The sequence below is a fragment of the Lynx rufus genome, unplaced genomic scaffold (assembly GCF_022079265.1).
Source record: "Lynx rufus isolate CCGP_SWC_20201006 ecotype Redwood Valley unplaced genomic scaffold, mLynRuf1.p SCAF_4, whole genome shotgun sequence".
Lineage (NCBI taxonomy): Eukaryota > Metazoa > Chordata > Mammalia > Carnivora > Felidae > Lynx > Lynx rufus.
In genome coordinates, this window is record NW_025814856.1 from 90550257 (window position 1) to 90564679 (window position 14423).

Below are 14423 nucleotides of genomic sequence, written 5' to 3' on the forward strand. Positions count from 1 at the left end.
AGCTCAATGCTGTAATACCAAAAACACAATTTTGCCCTCTTCACACCTGCTTAGCAGTTAGGCATGTCCTCATCTGGGATCCGCAGCTAATGCAATGTGTTTCTCTGATAATATATCATGTTGCAACATAAAATTCATTAAGGTAAATCTGTATCTCCCTCTACAAACTGAGTTTCTCAAAGATTATGACTGTATCCAGAGCTATTATAGTATACTAAATGCCAGTAGCTATTTAAAAATATTTATTTTCTAATGAGTGAATTCTCTGTATATATCTGTTTGTACTGAAGTAACGGCTAGTAGAATAAAAAATAATCATCTGAAAAACAATAAATCAGGCCCCATGAAACTAAAGAGCAGATAAGATAAAATAGACAACTGACTGAATAAAATAGTGAATGTATTCTGTACGCCTTTTGTGTTTCTTTCTGCATGACTTATTGAAAAAGCTCCTAGGAAAGTCATTTTCTTATTTGAAAATGACTCTACTCTTAACATTCCAGAATCTTTGGAAGAAGTCGATGTTAGGTTATTAGATGGCAAATACGCTTGAAACGTTTAATCTGTAAACAATCCAGGGAAAATAAAATGATAACTCTCATAACCTCAAACACAAGAAAGATTATAGCACACATGACTTCTAAGCAAACTGTGGCTGGATAAAGTGGAGAGAAGGAGAATGATTCTCTCGTTCTCAAATTGGAAGACTGTTCTCTTTCCACCAAGAGCCAGGAAATCTTACATAAGCCCTCCTACAACAGCAGGCACTTAGAGTCATACGCTGCTTGGTATTTACGAGCAGCTGTAGCTAACAGAACTGGAGGAGAGTTCTACCTCCTGGAGTTTTAGAATATGCATAACAAATAGGAACAGAAATAACTAGAGCTATGAAATGAACTCGATGAAAACAGTTCTTAAAATCGGTGCTTGAATCAATTCCAACTCTAGAGACTGAGCATTTTCTGCATTGGACTGACAGTCCAATGACTGTCTTCTTCCAAGGACATGACCGCTGGATAAAGACACTTAGTTGGATGCATCAAAATAAGGGAAGTGACAGATTGGAAAAAATGGGACAACAAATAAAGTTTATTTTCCTAAGCATGTCCTGACTGAACGCTTTTATCAACACCTTGTATGAAATTTTTGTACTAAATGTCAGAACCCCATTATATCTATTTAACTTCACTTACAAATTATTAGCCATTTTTTATTTGTTTGTTTGTTTTGAAAATGCTAATGCTGCTGCTGCTGCCATCTGCCCAGTTGTTCCAGTCTTCCAGTTTTTTCCCTAACTTTATTGAGATAATACTTGACATATTGTGTATGTTTAAGGTATACAATGCGAAATATTACAAAATGATTATCATAGGAAAGTTGGTTAACATATCTGTCACCTCAGTTAGTTACCTTTTTGTTTGTGTGGGTGGGGTGAGAATATTTAAGATCAACTCTTCTAGCAACTTGCAATTATATAATACACTATTATTAATTATAGTCACCATGCTGTACATTAGATTCCCAGATAATATTTGTTTTCTAACTGGAAGTTTGTACCCTTTGACCAACGTCTACCCATTTCCCCTGACCCTTGGCAACCACCATTTTGCTCCCTGTTTTTATGTGTTCTTTCAGATTCCACGTATAAATGCAACAATACATTATTTGTCTTTCTCTGACTTATTTCACTAACACAGTGGCCATAATTCTATCCATGTTGTTGCAAATGACAGGATTTCCCTTTTTCTCATGGTTGAGAAATATATAGTCCATTATATGTCTGTATCTCACATTTTCTTTAACCATTCATTCACAAATCAGCACTTAGATTGTTTCATGCTTTGGCTGTTATGAATAATGTTGCAATGAACACAGAGTGAAGATATCTCTTTAAGACAGTGATTTCACTTTTTCTGTATATCTACAAAGGAGTTGAGTTGCCGGATCATATGGTAGTTGTATTTTTAATTTTTTGAGGAACCTCCATACTGTTTTCTATAGAAGCTGTGCCAATTTACATTCCCACTACTAGTGTAGAAGTGTTCCCTTTTCTCTACATTCTCACTAACACTTGTTGTCTTTTGTCATTTTGACAATAGCCATCCTAACAGGAGTGAGGTGATAACTCCATTTTGGCTTTGATTTGCATTTTCTTAATGATTAATATTTATGTCTTCTTTGGAAAAGTGTTTAGTTAGGTCCTTTGCCCATTTTTAAATTGAAATTGGAGTTTCTTTGCTATGTTTTTGAACCATTTTTTTCCAGTTATATTGACAAATACTTGACATATATTACTGTATAGGTTTAAGGCATACAGTATAATGATTTGATATAGATATGTTATGAAATGATTACCACAATAAGTTTAGCTAACATCTACATTCTCCTATAGATGCAATAAAAAGAACAGGAAAAAAAAGGAAAAATTATCCTTGTGATGAGAACTCATAGAATTTATTGGCTTTTTTGCTTTTTTTCTTTTCTTTTATTTTTTTATAAATTTACGTCCAAAGTAGTTAGCATATAGTGCAACAATGATTTCAGGAGTAGATTCCTCAGTGCCCCTCATCCATTTAGCCCACCCCCTCCCACAATCCCTCCAGTAACCCTCAGTTTGTTCTTGATATTTATGAGTCTCTTATGCTTTGTCCCCCTCCCTGTTTTCATATTATTTTTATTTCCCTTCCCTTATGTTCATCTGATTTGTCTCTCAAAGTCCTCATATGACTGAAGTCATATGATATTTGTCTTTCTCTGACTAATTTCACTTAGCTTAATACCCTCCAATTCCATCCATGTGGTTGCAAATGGCAAGATTTTATTCTTTTTGATTGCCATTTGATTGCCGAGTATATATATATATATATAGTGGATATATATATATATATATATATATATAGTGGATATATATATATACTTATGTCCGAGTATATATATTATGTGCCGAGTGTATGTATGTATATATATATATATATATATACACACATATATATATTGTCCGAGTATATATATTATGTCCAAGTATATATATTATGTGCCGAATATATATATATATATAGTGGAGATATATATATATATATATATATATATATATTATATATATATATATCACATCTTCTTTATCTGTTCATCCATCGATGGACATTTGGGCTCTTTCCATACTTTGGCTGTTGTTGATAGTGCTGCTATAAACATGGGGATACATGTGTCCCTTTGAAACAGCACACCTGTATCCCTTGGATAAATGCCTAGTAGTGCAATTGCTGGGTCATAGGGTAGTTCTATTTTTAGTTTTTTGAGGAACTTCCATTCTGTTTTCCAGAGTGGCTGTACCAGCTTGCATTCCCAAGAACAATGCAAAAGAGATCCTCTTTCTTCTCATCCTTGCCAACATCTTTTGTTGCCTGAGTTGTTAATGTTAGCCATTCTGACTGGTGTAAGGTGGTATCTCACTGTGGTTTTGATTTGTATTTCCCTGATGATGAGTGAAATGAGCGTTTTTTCATGTGTCGGGTGGCCATCTGGATATCTTCTTTGGAGAAGTGTCTATTCATGTCTTTTGCCCATTTCTTCACTGGACTATTTGTTTTTTGGGTGTTGAGTTTGATAAGTTCTTTATAGATTTTGGATACCAACCCTTTATCTGGTATGTCATTTGCAAATATCTTCTCCTATTCTGTCAGTTGCCTTAGTTTTGCTGATTGTTTCCTTCACTGTGCAGAAGCTTTTTATTTTGATGAGGTCCCAATAGTTAATTTTTGTTTTTTGTTTCCCTTGCCTCTAGAGACATGTTGAGTAAGAAGTTGCTGTAGCCAAGATCAAAGAGGTTTTTGCCTGCTTTCTCCTCGAGGATTTTGATGGCTTCCTGTTTTACTTTGAGGTCTTTCATCCATTTCGAGTTTATTTTTGTGTATGGTGTAAGAAAGTGGTCAAGGTTCATTCTTCTGTATGTCGCAGTCCAGTTTTCCCAGCACCACTTGCTGAAGGACTGTCTTTATTCCATTGGATATTATTTCCTGCTTTGTCAAAGATTAGTTGGCCACATGTTTGTGGGTCCCTTTCTGGGTTCTCTATTCTGTTCCATTGATCTGAGTGTCTGTTCTTGTGCCAGTACCATGCTGTCTTGATGATTACAGCTTTGTAGTATAGCTTGAAGTCTGGATTGTGATGCCTCCTGCTTTGGCTTTCTTTTTCAAGATTGCTTTAGCTATTCAGGGTCTTTTCTGGTTCCATACAAATTTTAGGATTATTTGTTCTAGCTCTTTGAAGAATGCTGGTGTGATTTTGATAGGGATTGCATTGAATATGTAGATTGCTTTGGGTAGTATCGGCATTTTAACAATATTTGCTCTTCCTATCCAGGAACATGGAATCTTTTTCCATTTTTTTTTGTGTGTCTTCTTCAGTTTCTTTCATAAGATTTATAGTTTTCAGTGTATAGATTTTTCCCCTCTTTGGTTAAATTTATTCCTAGGTATTTTACGTTTTTTGGTGCAATTATAAATGGGATAGATTCCTTGATTTATCTCTCTGTTGCTTCATTGTTGGTTCATTTTTGGTGGAATCTTTAGGGTTTCCCATATAGAGTATCATGTCATATGCGAAGAGTGAAAGTTTGAGCTCCTCCTGACCGATTTGGATGCCTTTCATTTCTTTGTGTTGTCTGATTGCAGAGGCTAAGACTTCCAATACTATGTTGAATAACAATGGTGAGAGTGGACATCCCTGTCTTGTTCCTCACCTTAGGGGGTAAACTCTGAGTTTTTCCCCATTGAGGATGATATTAGTGTTCATATATGGCTTTTATGATATTGAGGTAAGCTCCTTCTATCCCTACTTTCTTAAGGGTTTTTATCCAGAAAGCATGCTGTATTTTGTCAAATGCTTTCTATGCATCTATTGAGAGGATCATACAGTTCTTGTCCTTTCTTTTATTGATGTGATGAATTATGTTAATTGTTTTTGCAGATATTGAACAAGCCCTGCATCCCAGGTATAAATCCCACTTGGTCGTGGTGAATAATTTTTTTAATGTATTGTTGGATCCAGTCAACTAATACCTTGTTGAGGATTTTGGCATCCATGTTCATCAGGGAAATTGGTCAATAGTTCTCCTTTTTAGTGGGGTCTCTGTCTGGTTTTGGAATCAAGGTAATGATGGCTTCATAGAAAGAGTTTGGAAGTTTTCCTTCCATTTCTATTTTTTGGAACACCTTCAAGAGAATAGGTGTTAACTCTTCCTTAAATGTTTGCTAGAATTCCCCTGGAAAGCCATCTGGCCCTGGACTCTTGTTTTTTGGGAGATTTTTGATTACTAATTCAATTTCCTTACTGGTTATGGGTGTGTTCAAATTTTCTCTTTCTTCCTGTTTCAGTTTTGGTAGTGTATATGTTTCTAGGAATTTGTCCATATCTTCCAGGTTGCCCATTTTATTGGCATAGAATTGCTCATAATATTCTCTTATTATTATTTTTATTTCTGCTGTGTTAGTTGTGATCTCTCCTCTTTCATTCTTGATTTTATTTATTTGGGTCCTTTCCTTTTTCTTTCTGATCAAACTGGCTACTGGTTTATCAATTTTGTTAATTCTTTCAAAGAACCAGCTTCTGGTTTCATTGATCTGTTCTACTCGTTTTTATTTAGTTTCGATAGCATTAATTTCTGCTCTAATCTTTATTATTTCCTGTCTTCTGCTGTTTTGGGGTTTTATTTGCTGTTCTTTTTCCAGCTCTTTAAGGTGTAAGGTTGGGTTATATATCTGAGGTCTTTCTTCCTTCTTTAGGAAGGCCTGGATTGCTATATACTTTCCTTTTATGACCGCCTCTGCTGTGTCCCAGAGGTTTGGGGTTGTGGTGTTATTTTCATTGGCTTCCATATATTTTCTAATTTCTTCTTTAACTTCTTGGTTGGCCCACTCATTCTTTAGTAGGATGTTCTTCAGTCTCCAAGTATTTGTTACCTTTCCAATTTTTTTCTTGTGGTTGATTTTGAGTTTCATTGCATTGTGGTCTGAAAATATGCACACTATGACCTTGATCTTTTTGTACTTCCTGAGGGCTGATTTGTGTCCCAGTATATGGTCTATTCTGGATTACATTCCATGTGCACTGGAGAAGAATGTATATTCCGCTGCTTGAGGATGCAACGTTCTAAATATCTGTTAAGTCCATCTGGTCCGGTTTGTCATTCAAAGCCATTGTTTCCTTGTTGATTTTTTGATTAGATGATCTGTCTCTTGCTGTGAATAGGGTGTTGAAGTCTTCTACTATTATGGTATTAGTATCGATGAGTTTCTTTATGTTTGTGATTAATTGATTTATATATTTGGGTGCTCTCACATTTGGTGCATCAATGTTTACAATTGTTAGGTCTTCTTGGTGGATAGACCCCTTAATTATGATATAATGCCCTTCTTCATCTCTTGATACAGTCTTTATATTAAAGTCTAGATTGTCTGATATAAGTATGGCTACTCTGGCTTTCTTTTGTTGACCGTTAGCATGATAGATGGTTCTCCATCCCCTTACTTTCAATCTGAAGGTGTCTTTAGGTCAAAGTGGGTCTCTTGTAAACAGCATATAGATGGATCTTGTTTTCTTATCCTTTCTGTTATCCTATGTCTTTTAATTGTAGCATTGAGTCCAATGACGTTTAGAGTGAGTACTTAAAGATATGAATTTATTGCCATTATGATGCTTGTAGAGTTGTAGTTTCTGGTGGTGTTCTGTGGTCCTTTCTAATCTTTGTTGCTTTTGACATATCTATATCTATCTATATATCTATATCTATATCTATATCTATATCTATATATCTATATCTATATTTTTTTCATCTTTTCTCCCTTCAGAGAGTCCCCCATAAAATTTCTTGCAGGGCTGGGTTAGTGGTCACAAACTCCTTTAATATTTGCTTTTCTGGGAAACTTTTTATCTCTCCTTCTATTTTGAAAGACAGCCTTGCTGGATAAAGAATTCTTGGCTGCATATTTTTCTGATTCAGCACACTGAATATATCCTGCCACTCCTTTCTGGCCTGCCAAGTGTCTGTGGACAGGTCTGCTGCAAACCTGATCTGTCTTCCCTTGTATGTTAGGGACTTTTTTTTTCCTTTGCTGCTTTCATGATTCTCTCCTTGCCTATTTTGTGAATTTGTCTATGATATCCCTTGTTGATGGTTGGTTTTTGTTGAATCTAATGGGTGTCCTCTGTGCTTCCTGGATTTTGATGTGTGTGTCTTTCCCCAGGTTAGGAAAGTTTTCTGCTATGATTTGCTCACATAACCCTTCTGCTCCGATTTCTCTCTCTTCCTCTTCGGGGACCCCTATGATTCTGATGTTGTTCCTTTGTAATGAGTCACTGATTTCTCTAATTCTTAAATGGTGCTCTTTTGCCTTAATCTCCCCCTTTTTTTCTGCTTCATTATTCTCCATAAGTTCGTCCTCTATATCGCTGATTTCTGTTCTGCCGCATCCATCCTTGCTGCTGTGGCATCCGTCCGTGATTGCAGCTCAGTTATAGCATTTTTTATTTCATCCTGACTACTTTTTACTTATTTTATCTCCACAGAAAGGGATTCTAGTCTATTTTTGACTCCAGCTAGTATTCTTATTATCGTGATTCTAAATTCTGGTTCAGGCATCTTGCTTGTATCTGTGTTGGTTAAATCCCTGGCTGTTGTTTCTTCGTGCTCTTTCTTTTGGGGTGAATTCCTTTGTTTTGTCATTTTGAAGGTAGAAAAGGAATTAATGAGGTAGAAAAATTAAAATAAAAAAAATTAAATTAAAAAAATTAAAATTAAACACACACACACGCAAAATCAAATAAATGATGCTAGATCCTAGGTGTGTTTTGGTCTGGGTGTTGAAAGTGGTTTGATAGATTAGAGAAAAAAGTGGGGGGGGGGGAAGGAAATCATTTGAGAATTTGAAAAAAATGAATACACTGAAGTAGACTAAAAATTAAATGGTGGAAGTAAAATAGAATTTGAAAAAACTTACACAAAAGTAAAGAATATAGTAGAAAAAAATTAAAGAAATTTTTTCTCTTTCTGTATTCAAGAAAAAGAAAAGAAACGAAAAACAGAAAAAAAGAAAAAAACGGAATCATTTGAAAATTTGAAAAAGTGAATACACTGTAGTAGACTAAAATAAAATGATGAAAGTAATATAGAATTTGAAAAAATTTACATAAAAGTAAAAAATATAGTAAAAAAATTAAAAATATTTGTAATAAAAGTTGAAAATAAAACTGAATTTTTTTCTCTTTCTGCTGAATTCTGTGGTTCAGGTTGTGCAGATCGTGGTGTTAATCCTCAAATCAGTTTTCTGGGTGTGCAGGAGGGTTTAGTGTTGGTCTGGCTATATTTCATGGACGCAAAACACACAAGAAACTTCCAAGCTATTCTGTCATCTTGGCTCCCCACCCCTAGAATTTATTGTTTTAATGCATTTCCTATAGGTGGAGTCATCATGTTGTACACTGAAGTGTTGTTATAATGATTACATGTGGTAAGCCCTAATACTTATTTATCTTACATTGGAAGTTTGTACTTTTTGGCCACCTTGCTTCAATTTCACTTGCCCCTCCCCCTACCCTCTGCCTCTGAAAACAACCAGTCTGATCTCTTTTTTATGAATTTTTTTTAATTCTACCTATAAATAATATCAGACAGTGTTTGTCTTTCTCTAATATCATTTAGTATAGTACTTTCAAGTTTCATCCACACTGTTATAAATGGTGGAATTTCCTCACTTGTTATGGCTAAATAATATTCCACTGTGTATATATGCCACAATTTCTTTATCCACTTATCCATCAGTAGCCAGTTAGGTTGTTTCCATGTCTTGGCTATTGTAAACAGTGCTGCAATAAACAAGAGGGTGCAGATGCTTTATTCAAGTTAGTGTTTTTGTTTCCTTTAGGTATGTTCCCAGAAGTGAAATTGGTGGATCTTATGTGTAAAGTGATTTTCCATTGTGGTTTTAATTCGTATTTCCCTAATGACTAGTGATGATGACAATCTTTGCCTGTGCCTGTTGACATTTTGTTTGTCTTCCTTTGGTGAAATGTCCATTCAGGTCCCTTGCCTACTTTTTAATTTGTTTGCTTGTGTGTTTGGTTGTTTGTTTTTCATTTACTTATTTAACTATTGAGTTGTTAGAGTTCTGTATATATTTGAAATATTAACCCCTTGTCAGCTGTATGCAAATATTTTTTTCCCATTCTGTAAGTTGTCTTTTTATCTTTTTTTCTGTGTAGAAGCTTTCTAAAAAAATTTTTTTAATGCTTATTTTTGAGAGAGGGAGAGAGAGAGAGACAGAGTGTGAGCAGGGAAGGGACAGAGACCGAGGGAGCCTCAGAATCCAAAGGAAGCTCCAGGCTCTGAACTGTCAGCACAAAGCCCAATGCAGGACTTGAAGTTACAAACCATGAGATCATGACCTGAGCCAAAGTTGGATGCTTAACCTACTGAGCCACACAGGTGCCCCTGTAGAAGCTTTTTAGTTTAAAGTAGTACCAATTCTTTATCGTGTTGTTTGTCTTTTAGGTGTCATATCCAAAAAATTTATTACCAAGACCCATGTCAAGGGCCTTTCTCCCTGTTTTCTTTTATGACCTTTATAGTTTCAGGTTTGACATTTATGTCTCTAATCCATTTTGAGTTAATTTTTGTGAGAAATATAAGGATACAGTTTTATTCTTTTACATGTGAGTATACAATTATTCAAGCACCATTTATTGACAAAACTGTCTTCTGATTTATATGAGTTCTTTATACATTTCAGATATTAATCTTTTATGGGACAGATGGCTTTCAAATATTGTTTTTTCTCTTTCTGTAAGTCGCCTTTTCATTTTGTTAATTGTTTATTTTTCTCAGAAGCTTTTTGGTTTGATGTAGTTACATTTGTTTATTTTGCTTTTGTCTTTTGTGTCACATCCAAAATATTGCTGCCAAGGCCAATATCAAGATTTTTCCCTGTTTTCTCAAAGGAGATTCATGGCTTCAGGTCTTAAATTTAAGTCTTTAATACATTTTGAGCTAATTTTTGTGAGTGGTGTCAGTAGGGACCCAATTTCATTCATTTGCTTGTAGCTATCTCATCGTCCAAGCACCATTTACTGAATAGACTCTCCTTTCCCCACTGAGTATTCTTGGCTCCCTTGTCAAATGTGAGTTGGCATTACTTTTAAATTTTATTCATCTCTACCTACTGAAACCTATTTTTTTTGTTGTTTTCTTATAAACAATCCAGGTATAAGCAATGTGTTTTCTTTTATATAATGTTTACTTTTTCTCCAGTATATTTGATATAGAGATTTTTTTTCCTCTCTGACTGAGTGACTTGGTAGCTGTTCCTCCTTCTGATCACTGAAATCCCCACCTCTGCTTATTTTTTTTTGGCCTTTCCTGTGGCAGTTCCTGGATTCTAGTACGGACATGATGCTGCATCATCTTCGGGGGCCTTTGAGGGGCAGAAATGTGAGTTAGGCCACACCTCCCTTTTGATCACCTTACTTTTTTTTTTTAAGTGTTTTTTTCATCAGACACCCGAGTGGCTCAGTAGGTTGAGCGTCCAACTTCGACTCAGGTCATGATCTCACAGTTCGTGAGTTCCAGCCCCACATCCAGCTGGCTGCTGTCAGCCTATCAGTACAGAGCCCACTTCCAATCCTCTTTTCTCCTTTCTCTGCCGCTCCCCAGCTTGTGCTCTCTCAAAAATAAATAAGTATTTAAAAAATTAGTTTATTCATTCTCATGTTTAACTGGAAGTATCTACAACCCAGTAGAACCAAAAACCTTATATTTAAAAACAACAGCTTTCTGCCAAATATCTCTTCACCCTCCCATGTGAGTTTGAAAATCATTTTTTCGGTTCTGCTTTTGAGGTAGCTGAATCTCAGCATCCAAAAATATATGCTTTTACAACTATTTTTCAAGTTGTCTAATTCAAACGTATCTGTTTGTTTTGCTATGCTAGGTGAGCATTTAGCTTACCCATATTCTGCCCATCCCCTGTAACTCCTACCTTTATAGTTATGACCTTTTCCATTCACTTATCACTTATTAGTTTATTATTCACTTATTAGTCTTAAATATTTAAATATTTGTAATATATTTTTATTTTATCACATCAACTGTAAACGATTATTTTTTAATTTTCTGTCTTAGTCCATTTTGTCTGCTATAACAAAATACCGTAAATTAGGGGGCCTATACACAACAGAAATTTATTTCTTATAGTTTTTGATGCTGAGAAGTCCAAGATCAAAGCACTAGCAGATTTGGAGTCTGCTGAGATCCCCCTTCCTGGTTCATAAATGGCTGTCTTCTTTCTTTCTATCTTATTTCTGTGTCCCCATGCAGTGGAAGGGGTTGGGGAGCTCTCTGGGGCCTCTTTTATAATGGTACTACAGTAAAAGCTTGGTTTGTGAGTCTAATTTGTTCTGGAAGCATGCTTGTAATCCAGAGCACTCGCATATCAAAGTGAATTTCAAAAACATTGGCTCAATTGTGGTCATGTGACATTCGGTGTCATGTACTACTCATACTGCAAGACATCACTCATTTATCAAGTGAAAATGTATTAGAAATGCTTGCTTATCTTGCAGAACACTCACAGAACAAGTTACTTGCAATCCAAAATTTTACTGTACTCCCATTCGTGAGGGTTATCCCCTCATAACCTAATCACGTCCCATGATTTCACCTTCTCATACCATCGTCTTGGAGGTTAAGTTTCAACATAAGAATTTTGGGGGGATACAAGCTTGCAGACCATAGCAATGTTATTCTAGAAAACAAGGATATTAACATTCTTTTCCTATAAATTTCCTTTCCTTTTCTTCCCATTTCTTAATTTCTATTATCTGTGCTTGTATTTCCATTTTATTTTAAAATCACATAAAATCTTTCCTATTTTACATTTGGGCTGATTCTAAAATTCTAAAATTAACAAAACTCGTTTAACCAAATATGCTTACGTAAAAATCAGGGACAGCCAAACCAAATAATGTACTATGTTCAATAGCTAAAAATGCCAATGCAATTTTTTTTTTTTTTTACATTCTTTCCATTGACAATAGTATTGAAGACTTTTTTGCTTAAATCTTTCTGGCGTCTGTGACTGTTTTGACAAATAGAACATGGCTGTATCATTTCTTGGCCCTGAATGAAGGGATTGCAGCTTCCATTTCTGTGTCCTCGAAGACCATCTGGGATCCCCCAAGTGCCATGGAAGCAAGTCTGACTTCCCTGAGGTAATAATGCCGAAGACAGAGTATGTGTTGGCACTTTGCTTGCCAGTCACAGCGGGAGCTGCACTTTAATCCATTTCCTCCAAAGCACTAGACTTCCGAGTGAATCAGTCTTGTATTCCCCATGCCAGTGTATCCACCATTTGAGTACTAGTATATGGCCTCCGTTGATGCCATATGAAATAGCAGGATTTTCTGGCTAATCAATGCCGATATTCCTAATGTATAGACTTGTCAGATTTCATAAAATGGTCGTTGCTGTAAGCCACTAAATTTCAGGATGTTTTGTTTTGTTTCACTGCAAAAAGTAACTAGGAGGGTATTGCATTTCCTTATTCATTCAAGATTTTTATTTTCCTACCATTTTTATTGGATTGTCCTTTTTAACCTGTATAAGCTATTTATATTATATCATGATTTTCAAATGATACGTCATCTTTTCTCATGAGTCCTCTTTTTAAAAATAGAATATGGCACAGGCCATTCCACTAACAGCATTATATATGGTTAGTTGCCAGCTGCCATGGTTAAAATTAAGACACTTTATTGGAAGGATTGTGAGCAATGGTATAGATTTAAATCTTAGGTTTTATCATTGTTGATTACTTTTTTGCATGATTAATAATGATAATCTTGAGTTTGCCTTTTTTTCTCATTTCTGTTGTCAATTGTTTGCTTCTCCCTCAAAAGTCTAAGAGAGCTCACTGGTGGTGTGTGAAGAAACTCCTACCTTTGTGGGAGTTTTGAATTTTGAAGTTATATAGCACTCTGATTTTCACACTTTAAATAAAAATAAGTCATAGCAGAAAAACTTAAATGGAATTTATTCAAATGAGAGATTTATAGGATTTCTATTTCAAACAGATGCTGGTAACATAGACATATTAGTTAATAATTAGCTAAGACATATTAAAGTAGATCCAATAAATCAACTGGTTAAAAAGGAAAGGAAAGGAAAGGGAAAGGAAGGGAAGGGGAGCAAAGGAAAGGAAAGGAAGTCAGAAAAAAAACATAAAATTTTCATTTGCACACATTATGATTAATATGCTTTGTGCACCCAGTTAATTGGCATTACTGAGAGGAAAGGTCATGAAGGAAGGGTTAAAAAATCAGTTATAATGGGGCGCCTGGGTGACTCACTTGATTAAGTGTCTGACTTTGGCTTAGGTCATGATCTCTCAGTTTGTGGGTTGAAGCCCCGCGTCAGGCTTTGTGCTGACAGCTCAGAGCCTGGAGCCTGTTTTGGATTCTGTGTCTCCCTCTCTCTCTGCCCCTCCCCTACTCATGTTCTGTCTCTCTCCCAAGAGTAAATAAACATTTAAAACACAAATTAAAGGGGCTCAGTTGGTGAAGCGTCTGATTTTGTCTCAGGTCATGATCTCACGGTTCGTGGGTTCGAACCCCATGTTGGACTTTGTGCTGACAGCTCAGAGCCTGGAACCTGCTTCACATTCTGTGTCTCCCTCTCTCTCTGTCCCTACCTGCTCATGCTCTGTCTCTCTCTTTCTCTCAAATATAAATACATTACTGATTAAATAATTTAATTAATTAAAATAATTAAATAATTAAAAAATTTTAAAGAACAAATTTAAAAAATCAATTATAATGAATTAAGAATGCATGCAACATTCTTCATTTTCTTCCCATTTTATATTATGAACTGTTGTTTTCAATTTTCTTTCTTTCATTTTCTTTTCTTTTTTTTCTTTTTCTTTTCTTTTCTTTTCTTTTCTTTTCTTTTCTTTTCTTTTCTTTTCTTTTCTTTTCTTTTCTTTTCTTTTCTTTTCTTTTTTTTTTATCATTTGTCTTTCTTCCAAGCCATAAAGTGAGTTAGTTGTTGATTGGTCCTTTGCGTTCAGATAGAGTTTTTCTGTTTTATTCTTCAGAAATGAGTGGTTTTACATTTCCCAGTCAGAAATAAATTTACTTCCATTACTACAACTCCTGGTTTACCAGTAAAAGGGGAAATAAGGAAAAGCACTGATGAGGGAAGCGAGGTATTGAAAATATGTATAAACGAAAATTGATACAAAGATACATTGATGGATGTCTATAGAGTTTTCATCTGGTGATTACTTAAGCTAACTGATTTTTATTAAATCTTTTAGGGATTTTCCATCTTTAGTCTTCTTCATCCTTACCTAATATACACAGTGTACCACAAA